Consider the following 12,573-nt stretch of genomic DNA (forward strand, 5'->3'; position numbering starts at 1 on the left):
GATGTGGGGCTTGATCGCACAACCCTGAGATCATGCCCTGGGCCGAAATCAAGAGCTGGACGCTTACCCGACTGAGCTACCCAGGCGCCCCATATAGTAATTAAAGTTTTAAAAGTCGGTTCTTTATTTACAACAGCCACATTTCAAGTGCTCAACAACGATATGTGGCTAGTGGCTACCCCATGGCACAGCACAGGTCTGGAACATTTTCATCATCACAGAAAGTTTTACTGAACACACTGCCATAGGATTTAGAGGCAGAGAGACGTGCCATTTGCTTAGTCAAAGGCAAGATTCAAGTCTGGCTCTCTTTGCTCCAAGTCCAGGTCCTTCCCACTATTGCAACACACCCACGGCATCTTTGATCTTCCCAGAAGGGAGACCATTAGCTCCCCAGGGGCAGCAACATTGACCCTGATTTCTTTGGTAATCCCTTGAACTAAAAACTTTTTTTTTTTCCCTGAAGGGTGTGTTGGGAAATGCTAAGAAATGGCCAGCAGGGGGTGTGCGTGTCCCGTGTCTCATAACTTGGACCATCTCAAGGCACTGCTAAGAGACGTGCTTGCAAAAGCCAAAAACTTAACTTGTTTTGACAAAGCCCTTGTATAGATATTTCCCCCCAAACAGATATACAAATGGCCAATAAGCATATGAAAATATGTTCATTGTCATTAGTCTTTGGGGAAATACAAATCAAAACCACAATGAGGTACCATGTCATACTCATTAGGATGGCTATAGAAAGAAAGAAAGAGAAAAAGAAGAAAAGAAAAACAACAAGCAGAAAAATAACAAGTGTTGGTAAGTAAGTGAAGAAATTGGAATCCTTGTGCACTGTTTGAGGAAATGTAAAATAGCACAGCCACTGTGGAAAACAGCGTGGCGGTTCCTAAAAAAAAATTAAACAAGAATTGCCATAAGACCCAGATTCCATGTGTAAGGATATATGTAAAGGAATTGAAAGCAGGGACTCAGAGAGATAATTGTACACCAATGCTCCTAGCGGTATTACTCACAATAGCCAAAAAGTAGAAACAACCCAAATGTCAATCAATGGATGAATGGATAAATAAATATCCATGTTCATACAATGAAATATCATTTGGGGGCACCTGGGTGGCTCAGCCGGTTGAGCATCTGACTCAATTTTGGCTCAGGTCATGATCTCAGGGTGAGATGGAGCCCCACATAAGACTCTGCTCTGAGAGGGGAGTCTGCTTGAGACTCTCTCTCTCCCTCTCCCTCTGCACCCCCTCGTGTGTGGGTATGGGTGTGTGTGTGTGTGTGTGTGCGTGTGTGCATGCTCTCTTGCTCTCTCAAAAAAAAAAAAGAAAGAAACATTATTTGGCCTTTAAAAGGGATAAAATTCTGATACCTGCTGCAATATGGATAAATCTTGAAAACATACTAAGTGAAATAAATCAGATACAATAGGATTAATACTATATGATTCCATTTACATGAGTACCTAGAGTAGTGAAATTCATAGAAAGTAGAATATCAGTTATCAGGGGCTCTGGGGAAGGGATAGTGAAGAGTTAATGTTTAATGCGTACAAGAGTTTTAGTTTGGAAAGATGAAAAAGACTTGTAGACGAAGAGTAGCATGTGAATGTATTTAATGCCACTGAGTTGTACACCTAGAAATGGTCAAAATGGTAAATTTTATATTATGTGTATCTACCCACAATAAAATTAAAAAAAAAAATAAAGCAAGGGTGGGGTACCTGGCTGGCTCAGTCGGTTAAGTGTCTGCCTTCAGCTCAGGTCATGATCTCAGGGTCCTGGGATCAAGCCCTGCATTGGGCTCCATGCTCAGCGGGGAATCTGCTTGTCCTTCTCCCCCACCCCCGGTTCATGCTCTCTTTCACTATCTCTCTCTCTCTCAAATAAATAAATAAAATCTTAAAAGAGAAAGGTTCTTTATCCTTGTTTTGTTTGTTTGAGAGGCAGGCAGAGGGAAAGGGAGAAGCAGACCCCCGCTGAGCAGGGAGCCTGATGTGGGGCTCAATCCCAGGACCCTGGGATATAACTTGAGCCGAAGGCAAACACTTAACTCAATGAGCCACCCAAGCGCCCCAAAGAATCTTTCTTCTTGCAGTTTTCTAGGTGGGGTTTGGCTGCTAGGTGGGAAGAGAGTCCTCCAGGAGTATAGGAAAAAAGGAAGGCCACAACCTCAATGCCAGGCCTGGCTCTGCCCACATTCAGCTCTGTTGAACCAGGCAAGCTTACTACTTTCTAGTACCTGCATAAGCAGAAAGAAAGACGGTCTAGACATTAGTCTAGCATCCTTATCTCACACCTTCGATGACCAAGTCCAACTTTGTTTGCAAAGATACCTTCTTTTCCCAAGATGTGGGACTTTCAGGAACCCAGAAGATATGTGGAACAACAGATACCCATTGCCCATCTCTGGAAATGCTGATGTGCACAGTGAGACATGGCCCTTAAGAATTATTCTGGGGGCACCTGGGTGGCTCAGTGGGTTAAGCATCTGCCTTCCGCTCAGGTCATGATCCCAGGGTCCTGGGATCGAGCCCCGCATTGCGCTCCCTGCTCAGCGGGGAGTCTGCTTCTTCCTCTCCCCTTGCTCCTTCCCCCCACTTGTGTGCTCTCTCTCTCAAATAAATAAAATCTTAAAAGAAAAAAAAGAATTATTCTGTCTACCCCCTCCCATGATTAACAGGCATGAAATTTAGTACCACTCTCCACCCAGGCCTACCTGGTCCCATCCAAGCTTACAGGTCCACAGTAACAGGGGTCCTCATCATAAATGATAGGTATTTTCCTCTCCATCCCCCTCGCCAAGATCCAGTCTGAGATTCACATGTCCCAGGGTGTTGTGACATAGGATCTCCAAGCCCTGGTAACTGCTATTGCTGTGAGGTGTGGTCCAGCACAGGGAAGGGTTGGGAGGGCCAGGGAGGCACTGGCTAGGGTCCCACTTTCAGTCACAGAATCAGAGGGCTGTTTCTCAGAAAGCTGCTCTTGCTCGTGCTCCTTATCTGAGCCCTTGAAAGCTTCCACATAGTGAAGCACCCACAGAGGATTTTGATCATGGTGGTTCTTGTCTTGTAGGAACCAGTGGTGCCCCAGCCCATACTGGCATCGACAGATCCCAGAGCAAGACCACAGGAAGCGAAGAAGCCTCCTCTCCAGCATCACCATGGTGGCCAGACCTGGGCCTTCCAGAGCTTGTCCCGCTCATGGGCCACCTGCCCGTGTGTGTCATCCTTCATGGTGATAAACAGGTTGAGCATAAGCAGTGTGGCAATGATGGCAAAGACAAAGTAAATGATGCCAAATGTGAAGGGCAAGTTCACTTCATAGTTGGCAGGCCCATCCATGATGGTGAGGAAAAGCTGAAAGGTGTTGAACAGTGCCATGGGGTAGTGGTGGAATTGTCCCAGATTGGCTGGGTCCTCTGTCTGGAAATGCTGAGGCAAGTCCCAGAATAACAAGGCCATCAGCTGACAGAAAGGTGTCACGTCTCCAAAAATCATCTTCTAGGAGTGCCTGGCTGGTTCAGTCGGTAGAACATGCAACTCTTGACCTCTGGGTTATGAGTTCGAGCCCCATGTTAGGTGTAGAGATTACTTTATAAAATAAAATAAAAATAAAACCAAAAATCATCTTCTGGATCATGATGGTGAAAGGACAGAGCATCTGGAACCCTCCAGCGAGGTACATAACACTACACCAGCCCAGCACCGGGGCGACGGACACGGGCACCGTCTCTCCATTCGTGTTGGAGAGCCACGTCCTCGTGTTCACCAGCACCACGCAAGCACAGGTGATGACAGTGACATGGAACAGCCCCCAGAGGACAGTCTGTCCCAGATAGCAAGAGGCACCAACACTGAAAACGCCCAGGATCTGTAAGAGTGGGATGACCACGGTTCCAAGGATGGTCACCAACTCCCGCACCAGCCAGACGTTATCCCGGTGAGTCACATAGGCCTTCTGTAGAGGTTTCTGTTGGAAAATGGTGTTATCTCAGGAATCTGTGCAGTTGTCCATACGGAACTCGAGGGGGCAGTGGATGTAGCAGATTATGTAGAGTGGGTACAAGGCACCCAGAACATAGAAGTACCACTGCCCATATTTCTTCCACTTGAAGCTCACTAGCTGCTTCACTGGGGTCTGTTCCAGGACCTGGTGAGCCTCCTGCTTCTTGGGGGAGACCACGAGCTCTAGAAAGGACATGTCTTCTCCCTAGGAGTTGATCTCTGTGAGGTTGTAGAGAGTGGAGGTCAGTGGCCCATAATTCCACTGTATGTGCTTCGGCTTCTGCATCAGGTGCTGGAACATCGCAGGGTTGCCCTCCACTCCAGCCAGCTTGAAGGGAGTGAGACCCTGGTGACTGGGCATGCTTGAGGTCCTGGGACTGCAGGTGGTCGCTGCGCCCACTGGGGGACAGCAGCAGGGTGTACATCTGGCAGGCAAAGGTTTTGTTGGGCTGGAGGATGAGGATGTGCAAGATGGTGTTTCCCAGGGAGTCCAGGGCCCAGACGCTGGCTCCATGCTCAATGAGCAGCCTCGTGATCTCCTCACTGCCCACACAGGCAGCCAAGGACAAAGGGTGCTCCCCGAAGTAGATAAGGTTGCAGGGGCTATGGTGGACAGCTGTGCCTGTAGCTCTTGCAGAGATGCTGGCCCTGTGGGCAAGCATGGCTCACACGGAGTGCACATTCTGGTTCACGATGGCTATGTGCAGAGCGGTCCAACCTATGGAAGGCTCACCCATGGTGGGCTCCTTGACCAGCTCCAGGGCAGCCTCTGTCAGCACATGGCTGCCTCGAGATTGTCCCAGAGGACTGCTATATGCAATGCCATCTAGGACTTTGCAGCAGCTGAGGAAGAGGCAGGGTCTGTTTGGGGTTGGGACTGAGAGTGAGTGTATCTTCCGTGTGACTTGTGTATGCAGCTTGCAGTTTGCAGCTGTGGGGTGTGTCTGCGTGTGTGTGTGTGTGGACGTGTGTGGCCAGACACTTATTTTGTTGCAAGACATAGCCTATAGATACCACTGGAATTGTGCACTCTTTGTCTTTCTCCCCTCCCTACTCCCTCTCTTTACATTCTTTTTCATATCACTTAGAAACTTGGCAACAAAGATGTTTACAAACGGGAAAATACAGACAGCTACCTTCCAATGTCAACTCCCTTGGCTTTAAATATATCTGGCTGTGGATAACTCTGAAATGTACATCTCAAGACAGACCCATCCCTGAACTTCTGTATTTATCTGTCTACTTGATACCACACTCGAGCATCAAAGAGGCATTTCAAAATGAATTTGACTGAAAAGAAATTCTCATTTCCCTGACCCTTTGCCTCCCAAACTTGTTCTTCGCCTGCTTCCCTATTTCTATAAATAGCACCATCACCCACACAGTTATTCAAGCCCAAACCCTAGGCGTTGGTCCTTTAGTGATCCCTTTCTCACACGCACGCACTCACGCACACACGCACATCACATCACTCTGTCAGCAAATCTTGGTGGTTCTACCTCAGAAAGAGATCTCGAACCTATTTACTTCTCTCCATCTCCACGGCACCTCCTTCATCCAAGCTGTCATCCTCTTTTACCTGGGCAGCTGAAAACCTGTGCTTTGACCTTTGTCCTTCTCTAAAATAAAAATCAGAACAAGTCACTCCCTTTATTTATTTATTTATTTTTATAAAGGAAATTCTTAGAACTTCTTTTTTTTTTTTTTTAAGATTTTATTTATTTGTCAGAGAGAGAGAGAGAGAGAGAGCTCACAAGCAGGGGGAGCGGCAGGCAGAGGGCGAAGCAGGCTCCTCCCTGAGCAGGGAGCTCAACGTGGGACTTGATCCCAGGACCCCGGGATCATGACCTGAGCTGAAGGCAGATGCTTAACCTACTGAGCCACCCAGGTGTCCCAAGTCACTCCCTTTAGAATAAAACTCAAACTCCTGGAGTTCCTGTAGGCCTTCAAGACCCTACAAGGTCTGGCCCCTGCTTGCCTGTCTGATCTCACCTTCTAGGACTCTCCTGGTCCTAGAAGAGTCCCCATGGGGCTCCTCAAGTACCCCAAGCCCATTCCTACCTCATGGCTTCTGCATGATCTCTGGTCTTGATTCAGGGGTTATCAGCACAGAGAGGCCTTCCCTGACGACTCTATCTACAGTGGCCTCCTTCCAGTCTCTAAGCCTTCAGAACATTCACCCCAATTGTAAATGACACGGATGCTGTTTCCTTACTTGTTTCCTGGTTTGGTGTTGGTCTCCCACACTAGACCATAAGCTCTTCTTCCCTACTGGAATTTGAACTCAAATCAAACCAACTCTAAAGTTCCAGTACATTTCAAAAGAGAAGGAAAAATGCATCCATAAGAACTCAAATATATAAAAGCATATTTTCCATTAAAACTGCCCTCTTGTCTTCCTATCTTCAAAACCCCTTTGGCATTCTTGCTCTGGATTTCCTTCAGAACAAAGCTATTCAAACACTTGATCACGACATGGTTCGAAATGGGCTATGATACGGGAAATGGAAGAGACCACATTTTAGAACAGGATTGATAAAATCCCATTTCTTCAAGTTAAAGGCAGTGTTCACTCTTACTGGACTGTGCTCATGCCATACCATCTTTTAAATGTTTTCACTGACACCCAGAGGAGGTTTTACTTAGTTATACTACACACTTCTGTATCACTTAAATTCAGTACAATACACAAGCATTGATTCAATTCTTTTACCCCAAGCTTACATCGCATATTTGACAAAATCTTGTTCAACCTAATACAGAGCATCTACTGTATGCCACGTACTAAGTGCTGTGGAGGGGCAGAGATGGATAAAACACAATCCCTGCCCCCAAACCTCACAATCTGCCACCAAGAATATCATCAGCAAGCTTGATCACTGACCTTGGTCTCAACAATTTGCTCTGAAAAACTGTTGGCTCTTTTCAAAAAACAAAATCTTTTTCCACAAGCAAAACCATAGATAATTCTCCAAGAAGGGCGGGACAAATAAAATCCTGCCTGCCTCTGAAGATATTTCCAAGAGAATACCAAAAGTCTTTGGAGAAAAAATAGTGAATGAAATAAGTCTTTGGTTGCCAAAAAGGCTTGGATGGCTATCATTTATATAGTGTATAAAATCTGGCACCCCCCCCCCCAAAAAAGTCATTCTCATTTCCTTAAAACTGGAGTTTTTAGTTTTATCACAACCCCTTTTTCTTAAAAGAAATATTTTTGTTGCCTTTACATTGCCTTTGCTATACTGAACAGAAATTCATAGAGAATATAATACCTACAAAACATTTCTAAAAATCAGTATATTGCTCTAAATTTCATGTAAGGAAGAAACAAAAGATATGATTTATAGTACAATATGCATTTCAATACAAGAGTGCTCAGATAATTCAGGAAGACAGTGAGAAGTCAAATATTTGCCCCTACTTTTAATGAAGACGTCTGGATTTCAGAAGAATGAGACTCAACAGAAAGTTGTTGACCATTTTGCTTTATATGTGCTATTTCCAAATAAGGGCTAAAAAGGCATACATAAAATTTCCACAAATGAAACAGCTATTAGTAAAGACTGATGCAGTTGTGTGGCACTAATGATTCAGATCCCAAGCATGGTACTGCCATTAATGATGTCATTTTCCAAAATGGCAGACAACTCTTAGTAAAGTGATAGAGGCTTGCTTTCATTTATACAGTAGGACCATTCTGGGAAGCTTTGTGGCCATTAAAACCATACTGGTATTTCTGTTTATATGGGAGAAAAAGAGCGAGGATCTATGGTAAGGTAATGAGAAGTAAGTTCTCACCATGGTAAATGTATGGTGGGACATTACTTTCTCTCTTTTTTTTTAAAGAGTTTATTCATTTGAGAGAGAGAGAGAGTGCATGAGTGGGGTGGAGGGGCAGAGGGAGAGGGAGAAGCAGACTCCCCACTGAGGAGGAAGCCCGCCGCAGGGGACCCTGGGGTCATGACCTGAGTCAAAGGCCAATGCTTAACAGGCTGAGTCACCCAGGTGCCCCATGGTGGGACATTTCAAATCCTCAGGGGACTCAAGACAACTCTTGCCCCACAGGCCTGCCTCACAGTGGCCCCCAAAACCAGTAGGACATGAGACTTTCCATCTCCACCTCCACACCCCTGCAATCCCTACGAAAACCAAAAGTGCCCTCACAAGGAAACATCCCCTGAGGATGGTACTATCCCCTTTGAGAAGCACTTCCTTAAAGTCACAGCTCTTAGGAGAACTTCAGGTCTCTCAGGCATTCTGGGGGGGTTACTGCAGTGCGTAGTCTGTACTCTACCACCCAGCTGGGAATCCAAGGGGTAGCAGCAGAAGAAATGACATTAGCTCCAGGAAAGAACAATCCTGCCCCTTTGAGTGGTAGGCTTAACCTCAGGCAGTTGGTGAAACTCCAGCTCCAAAGAGCACACAGTACTGGGGAAATACACAGTGACAGCAGGAAACTAGGCCAACAGATGACACGGACAGAGAGGCCCTGTAAGACACAATAGGGCATGTGAGAACAGGAAGGTAAGCTGTAGCCACAGGAAAACATGGGGGTGTACGGCAGGATTCCACCCACAGGACAAGGCCCCAGTTGTTGAAGAATCACAGTGTAAGGACACCTCTAGAAATTCAGAGAGAGAGGGAGATGAGTAGAGATGATAGAGGGTATTGGTTAAGAATTTGGGCCTTAGGATTACGCAGGTTCAAATCCCAGCCCCTCCACTGGTAAGTGTGACTTTGGGCCAGTTGTATTATTTCCCTTTGAATCAGTTTCTTCATCTATAAAATGAGCACTAATGATAGTCTCTATCACATGGGGTTGTCCTGGGCATGAGATGAGATCATAGGTAAGGTGCTTAGCACAGTGCCTGGGGGGCCTGTGAGCTGCTCAAGGGTAGGACTGTCTAGTTTGTTTGTTTGTTTTTTTAATTTTTAAAAATATTTTATTTATTTATTTGACAGAGAGATAGAGAAGAGCACAAGTAGGCAGAGTGGCAGGCAGAGTGGCAGGCAGAGGGAGAGGGAGAAGTGCTCCCCGCTGAGCAGGGAGCCTGAGGTGGGGCTCAATCCCAGGACCCTGGGATCATGACCTGAGCCGAAGGCAGACGCTTAACCAACTGAGCCACCCAGGCGCCCCTAGGACTGTCTAGTTTTGTTCCCTCTTCTCCCCTGGAGTACTTGTTGCTGAGCAGGCACAGATCAACCCGAGTTGCATGAGCTGACCGCGAAGGTCTTGTAAAAGGTACCATTCTCGCTATCAAGGATGATACAGAGAAAAGGAACCAAATACTGGAGCCAGGGTAGGAAGTGGGGACTTGGTTTCTATACTGTGGCACAAGATCACAGGCAGTACCTTTCACAAGAGGAAACCAGATCAGCCTAGTAGCTGAACTAAGGCTCTTGAAACCTCTGAGTGAGGAAGGCACTGGTCTCCGTGCCTGGGGGCCGTCGAGCTCCTAGGAGAACTAGGAGAAAGCCTCACCGGCCCACCATGGTGGGAAGAGAACCGAGGGGCCGGACAGCCACTGGGCACCATGGCGCACTAGGAGGAGGTCTCGGCCAGACCCAGGGGAGTACTCTGCTGGCCTGCAGACCTGTGGCCCCACAACAGGAAGGGCGGGCCTGCCTTCTCCCCTCTAGGAACTGGACATAGCAGAACTAAACGGGAGTCATACAAAGTAAGAGGAAAGTAGGCCAGCCCTGGCTCCTTCCCCCTTACCAGCTCCATATCACGTCACTCTTCCCTTTGTGTTCTGAGCTCCAGCCACACTGGCCATTTCCTTGTTTCTCGAAAATGTGAACCTCCCCCACCCACATCCCCACCACCCACTCTTTGCCTGGCTAATTGCTGCTCACCCTTCAGGTCTCGGTTCAAACATCACTTCCTCAGAAAGGCTGTCCCTGAACTCCCAGGTTAGGTGCGGGGCTCTCCCACTTAGTCTCATCCTTATCAGTTCTGGCCTTTTGCCTCTTCACATCTCATGCAATTATAATTAGTGTTCTGTGTAGGATTCAGCCACACTCTCCCATGAGACTGGACACTCCTGAGGGTAGACGCTACACAGAGTCCATTACCCTATATCCTCTGCTAGGCAGCCCGGTACCTGGTACATGGTTAGCCCTCAGTAGATGTCAGTAGAAAAGAAACTGGATGGGAAGAGGGAAGGAGCCCCAAAACTCAGATTAGGGTTACTGGGTTTGTCCTAAAAGATAATCAGATCCATAGACTAACTCCACTCTTAAGAAAACCAGGTCACCAACATTCCTGATTGAATATTCATTTTGCAGCAACTTCTCACCCTATTTCGAGGCCTAGCTCACAGTGAAGATTTATGTCATCCTCTCCTCTCAGACGCAAATGACTGAGGTAGCAAATACTGTGATTTATTTCCCTCTCCTCCCTGCTGTCCAACAGGATGCCATGAGTGATGTCAGGTGCACCATCCCTTTGATCTTGCTGGTGAGAAAATACATTTGGTACGAAATCCCAGGCAGAAATGAAAGCTGAAAAACAGATTTCTCTTCACCTCCTTAAATCCTCCACTATCCCACCACCACCACACAAAGATACCCCTGCCAAGCAACACACCTGAGCACCATTTTCTGGCTCATGGGCAAGACACCAGTTTATGTCTAGAGATTTTTTTCAGTGTTTGTTTTTCCTCCTGCATCATCACCGTTGGGAAGCTCAGATCCCTGTAGGTGCTCACAGGGTGCAGGCAGAGAATAGTTGGCCCTGGAAGTCCGACTCTTGTTGAAGGCACAGAAACGGCACTTTCCCAGCATTTGGCTTCTGATCCCTAATATCACCTCTAGTCACTGAGCCCCCATGCTGAGCCAGCAACTATGCTCTTGCATGCTTTGCCTACATGAGCTTATCCAATCCTCCCAACAGCTCTATGGGAACAGATACTTTTATTGTCTCCTTTCACAGATGAGGACAACTGAGGCAAGTTGAAGTAACTTCCCAGACCCGCGTGACCAGAGAGAGGTGACAGTAGGCGTCAAACTCAGGTCTTTTTGCCCCTGCAGCCTGATCTCTTAAGTGCCACATGTTGTTGCAAGAATAATCGCTACTTATACTTATAAATGCTAAATAAATGCTACTTATAGAGTACTTTGGTGGTTAAATTAGTCCGTTAAAGGACTAGCAGTCGTAACAATACCAATGAGAATAATTGTAGCTAAGTGTTCAACGAATGTTACATCCTGTTGTTATTGCTGTCATTATATTATCGGCCCTGATTTAAAAATATCATCTTAAAGGGAGGGAGAGACCATCCCTCTGAAGACTCTTATCTACTCTTTGGCCTCTGCCCGGGGTCTGGTCACAGAGGCAGGTGTGTGTGTGACCAGGCCATCTGTCAGTTGAAGTGGCCATGACCCAATTGCTCAGTTCCCCCTGGGTCAAGGGTGTACCATCACATAGGCCCCAGAAGCACCCGAGCAGGATTTGAGATGCACCCATGAAGGTGACAAACCCCAGCTTCTATCACCAGTTCCTAGAACTAGGCTATTTCCCCACGTAGAGTCTTGTTATGATTCATACAGAGTGAGAGCTGAATGACAAGTTCAAATTTTCTTTTTTTAAATATGCTGACCTGAAGAGACCTGGGGAACGTGGATGGGGCATGTTTAATAGCAGGAGACTCCTTTAGAAAACCTGGAGTGACTTCAAAGAGAGAAAAAAAAATTATATATGTGTGTGTGTGTGTGTGTACATACATATATATGTGTGTGTGTATATGTATATATCTCAAAACAAGCTTGTAATGGCAAACATCTTTTCTGTCATGATTTTTTAACTATGGCAATTCTCCATTATAAAGAAGGTGGTTCTCCAGGCGGTAGCTCACTCGGGAATTGGGGCTGCTAGGGTCAGCAGCTCAGGTACAGGGGGAGGCCATTCATGCATGCGGGGACTCGGGTGGGGGCCATTTAGACATGGGTTCAAATCCTGGCTCCCCTACTTATTGACTGGAAAACTTAAGGCAAACTTTTTGTAGTTTCTCTGAGCTGATATAGGATAGTCATGTCCACCTGGTAGACTTCTCAGGGCGTTTAAAAAAAACTCAAGTACTTCAAGTGAACAGAGGAAGCAGGGGATAGCAGTGAAGGCCATTAAGTCTGCAACCAGACCTGAGATAAAATCCCATTCAACCACCTCCTTATGACTTTGGATGGGTGGCTTAGTTTCCTTGAGCTTCATCCATGGGAAAGCCACCTACTTCCAAGGGTTAGAGTAGAATTATGTGTGATAGTATCAGCAATGTCCTTAACCCAGTGCCTGGCACTTTAGGAAGCTCTCCAAAAAAAGGAGTGCCACCTATTAGGTGTAGGCAGAACCAGACCCTGGGCTTCTTTATGATCTGGCTAGAGGTTTGAAGTGAATTGCCCGGGCAGGAGTCGAGCAGCAACCGAGAGCAGGCTATGAGGTCCAATGTGGAAGAAAGTACTGCATGTCAGTGGACACTTCCCTGCTCTACCCCGGAGGCCTCCTAAGACCTGCTTGCCCCATATTTTGACCGCACCAACTGAATTCTTAAGTTTGGGCTCTTAGGACA

General features: G+C 46.7%; 1 pseudogene; it reads right to left on the reverse strand.

Moving 5' to 3' along the window:
* Positions 1-2,766: 2,766 nt before the first annotated feature.
* On the reverse strand, positions 2,767-4,835 carry LOC118525050 (transient receptor potential cation channel subfamily V member 5 pseudogene; annotated as a pseudogene).
* Positions 4,836-12,573: the final 7,738 nt, after the last annotated feature.

This window comes from Halichoerus grypus, chromosome 1, assembly GCF_964656455.1.
Source record: "Halichoerus grypus chromosome 1, mHalGry1.hap1.1, whole genome shotgun sequence".
In the NCBI taxonomy this organism is placed as follows: Eukaryota; Metazoa; Chordata; class Mammalia; order Carnivora; family Phocidae; genus Halichoerus; species Halichoerus grypus.